Source organism: Elaeis guineensis, chromosome 13 (genome assembly GCF_000442705.2).
Source record: "Elaeis guineensis isolate ETL-2024a chromosome 13, EG11, whole genome shotgun sequence".
NCBI lineage: Eukaryota > Viridiplantae > Streptophyta > Magnoliopsida > Arecales > Arecaceae > Elaeis > Elaeis guineensis.
This window is the reverse complement of record NC_026005.2, coordinates 51,221,157-51,225,492: the sequence shown is the minus strand read 5'-3', so window position 1 is coordinate 51,225,492 and position 4,336 is coordinate 51,221,157. Positions and strand designations below refer to the sequence as shown.

Genomic DNA, 4,336 nt, shown 5'->3' with positions numbered 1-4,336 from the left:
TAGTGTGGTGGACTATGTGAAACGCGTGGGAAACGCCCACGCGATCCACAGGCCCAACCATGGACCGTTCGATTCACGGTGGACCGATGCAAAGGGCCAGTAGGCCGCTGGCCTGGGCCGGCCCGCTCCCGCATGCGGGCCTGCGCACGCCTGAGCCGCGCGCCTGGTTGGGCCGCACGCCCTCCTGGGCCGCATGCCAGGCTGGGCCGCGCACCCACCTGGGCCGCCCGCCCGCATGGGTCGCACGTCCCGCGTTCCGCCACCTACGACCGCACCGCTGCCGGTCGCCGACGGTCCTCCACCGCCTCGAATCTCATGCCGACTTCAAAAGCTCGTATCTCCTCCATCCGAGCTCCGTTTTAGGTGATCTTGGTCTCGTTGGACTTTATTTTTCACTGTGAACCTCATTGTAGGCTCAATATGAGCTGAATCTCGAGACATCAAATCCTAACAATCTCCACCTCGACTTGATATTCGGCCTCCTCCAAACTTCGAGAGCTTCTGGATCTCCTCGCCCCCATTTTCTGGGGCAATCGCCTACTGATCATGGATGGGCAAACATAGGAGTCAAGCCAGGCTGCTCGATCCCATCTCCATCGTATGCTGTGCTCCTCCTGATCTGAGACCTGCTCGGGGCATCGTCCTGTGGCAATAGGAATCTCACCTTGCTGTTATGATCCAGGTGGTGTGCCCAAGGCCCAGGGGACCAAGGCTAAGGCCAAGGTCCATCATTCATGAGGGCTTCATGGAGGCTCTAGGGCTAGTTGGGCCCTAGGCTGAAAGGTTGTGGGCCTTTTGGGTTCTTGAGGTCTAGGTTATGTGAGCCTCAAGGGACCAACTCTTTATGGGCCAGGTCTGGGCTTAGGAGAGATGAGATTAGGTCAAGTCATGGGTGTACATGGGCTTGGCTTAACCTAATCTCCCATAGAGTTGGTCAAGGGAGTTTTGGGTTTGGGTCACTTGATCCGGTGTTTATATATACATGTACTTGTATAGGTTTGATTGAGCCAAGTAATAGAAGAACTCTTTCTCCCAAGTCTCTCTCTCTCTTCTCCCTCTCTCTCCAGCAATCTTCCATGCACCAGGAGCAAGAAATCCTAGGATTTCTTGCCGTCAGAAATCTAACCTTTTGATCCAGAAATAGAAAGAACCTTTAGAGCTAACAGACGTAAAAATATGGACCGAAATCAGGAGAATGATCCACCCAGGCAATTGAAGGAGTACTTTACTCCTTTCATATATACCTACTCTCTTTGTATTCAAGTGCCCCCTGTGGAGGCCACTCAATATGAAATTAAGTCCAGTATAATCCAAATGTTACCTTCATTTTATGGACTTAGTAACGAGGACCCTTATAAACATCTTGAAGAATTTCTTGAGATATGCTCAACTGTCAAAATTCACAACTTCTCTGATGATGCTCTTAGGTTAAAATTATTTCCTTTCTCACTTAAGAACAAAGCCAAATACTGGCTACATACTTTGGATTCCATGACTATATCAACCTGGGACCAACTGCAAGGAGAGTTTCTCAAGAAATATTTTTCCATAGGAAAAACTAATCAAATAAGGAAAGCCATAACTAGTTTTTTCCAATTAGATGGAGAAATATTTCATGAAATATGGGAGAGATTAAAGGACCTTATTAGAAAATATCCCCACCATGCTGTACCCAAGTGGCAGTTAATCCAATGTTTTTATTATAGGCTATCTGAAAGACATCGACAAATGGTCGATGCATCATGCGGTGGGACATTCATGCTGAAAAGTGAGGATGAGGCATGGCAACTGTTTGAAATTTTAAGTGAAAATTCATTACATCATATGTCTGCCTCTATTAGAGATAAACTCATGTTAAACCCAAAGAGAGGTGGAATATATGAAGTAAAAAATGCCATAGATATCCATCATAAGGTAGATGAATTGTCCCAAAAGTTAGATCGATTATTAAGTATAGGACAATCACCTTCTCCATCCTGTCAGATACAAGATATATGTGCATTGTGTTCGAGCCCCACTCATTGTGTGAATGATTGTCTGGTTGCACCACAGTTTCCTGAACATGTACAAGAACAAGTCCATCAAGCCCAAACTACTCATAGACTAGGGAACAACCCCTATTCTAGTACGTACAATCCGAGATGGAGAAACCATCCGAATTTCTCATGGAAATCACAACCAGTGGTTCCTCCGGTGCAACAAAGATCAGGTTATCCGGATGTAACTTTTAGGCATCCATCCTAGTCACAATACCAAAACCCTCCTCAACCCACTCCGAGTACTCATAGCTCGACTTTCGAAGAAAAGGTACTGCAAGCACTTAAAGGACTAGAAATGAATACCCAACTCCTTCACTCCCATACGCAATCAATAGCAAAGCTAGAGACCCAGATAGGTCAGCTAGCAACAGCTTTTAGTAGGAGGAAAGAAGGCAAATTACCCAGACAGCCTATTAATAACCCAAAAGGACAGTACATGGCTGAAAGCTCCATTGGTCTTGAAACTTTTTTCGAACATGCCAAATCGATCATGACCCTTAGAAGCAAAAAAATCTTAAATCAACCTGAAGTAATCCAACAATAAGAGCAACCAATTCCAGCTACAATAGAAAAGAAGAAATCTGAAGAGAGGAAAGAACCTGTTAACCCAGCACCTGCACCTAAAGCTCCATTTTCCAGTGCTTTAGAATCCTCTCTGCCTCTTGATAAGAAGGGTATAAAAATGAATGAAATGTTGGAACTGTTTAAACAGGTCCAGATAAACTTACCTCTTCTCGATGCCATTAAGCAAGTTCCGACCTATGCCAAATTTCTAAAGGATCTGTGTACACAAAAATGAAAATCAAAGGCACAAATACCAAGAAAAGTCCACCTAACTGAGCAGGCCAGCTCAGTTTTTCAGCAAATTACCCCACCCAAACTGAAAGATTCAGGTACCCCAATTATTTCTTGTGTCATAGGGAACCTCATGATTAAGAAGGCATTATTAGATTTGGGTGCAAGTGTCAACCTTCTCCCGAGCTCTATATATGACCTATTTGGATTTGGAGAGTTAAAACCCACGACAGTGACCTTACAACTAGCAGACCGATCCATTAAGGTACCCCGTGGAATGCTGGAAGACGTATTGGTGAAAGTAGATGAATTTTACTTTCCTGTTGACTTTCTTGTGCTGGATATGGAATCTGGCAGCAACCCCAACCAAATACCAATCATCCTAGGTAGACCCTTCTTAGCAACCGCTAATGCTTGTATAAATTGTAGGACCGGAGTTATGGATGTATCTTTCGAAAATAAGAAGCTAAGGTTGAATATTTTCAATGCATCTTTGGGACCACCTGTGTACGACCATAATGAGATCAACTTGTTATAGGAAGTTATAGAAGATAAAGCTCCTACCTTGCTCAACTTAGATCCTTTACAGGCATGCCTAACACATTTTGGAATGGATAATTTTGATATTGATGGATATACTAAAGAAATACATGCTTTGCTAGAACTGAAGCGAAAATTTAGTGCAGGGGCAAAATGGTAATTTTAAAACTTTTTCAAAATTACTATTTTACAGCGAAATTATTAATTAATCTCATTAATTAATATTAATTAACCCTACACTAGGATCTAAATATGATACAACAGTATGTATTTAAATTTGAAATTCAAATTTGAATCAGTAAACGTTTTACAGTACTGTGTTCAGAACACATCACCTTTTGCGGGTAGTCGATCACCGCAATCTGATCACCGTCAGAGGGCTCTGATTGTCACATCGCAGCCACCCAACTGTCTGACCTCTGTGGATCGTCCACACGAAGCTCCTGTCTGATCAGCTCCTCACAAATGCTAGTTCGTGATTTCACCCTTTTGATGGCAGATGTTGATCGAACTCCTTCGATCGATGTGTGCCGACTTCTCGGATGCTCCGGATCGTCTGCATAGTTACTTGAGAAGTTGATGGATCTCTCTCTGAAATTTGGTGGACTCACGACACTCGTGGCACACCAATCTCACTTCCCGAACCCTAGGTAGAAACCCTAGGGTACACACCAAAAACCCTGCGCCCAATTTTCTCTCTTTTCTTTCTTTTTCTCTCGGAAGGTTTTGGACCTTCACCTTGCGCAGAAGCCTTCCTCATGCCCCAAAGTTTCTCTCCTAATTTTTTTACGCACGTCCCACCTTTCTCCTCTTTTTAAAACAACGTCGAACGTATCTTATCCGCGTGAGAGGATAAAGACAAGAGGTTACACATTTGAATTCAAATCAAATTTGAATTCAAACGAAAACCAACTTATCCCTATCCTTTTGGGCGTGAGAAGAGAAGGGGCGTGGCTCTTTGT

At 43.8% G+C, this 4,336-nt stretch overlaps 1 non-coding gene and 1 pseudogene across 1 annotated transcript; one reads left to right on the top strand and one right to left on the bottom strand.

Moving 5' to 3' along the window:
- Window positions 1–1,563: 1,563 nt before the first annotated feature.
- Window positions 1,564–1,669, bottom strand: LOC140853481 (small nucleolar RNA R71). The gene has a single exon (XR_012136552.1). It is a non-coding gene; the product is annotated as a small nucleolar RNA R71 (small nucleolar RNA).
- Window positions 1,670–2,721: 1,052 nt separating this feature from the next.
- LOC140853131 (uncharacterized) lies at window positions 2,722–3,372 on the top strand (annotated as a pseudogene).
- Window positions 3,373–4,336: the final 964 nt, after the last annotated feature.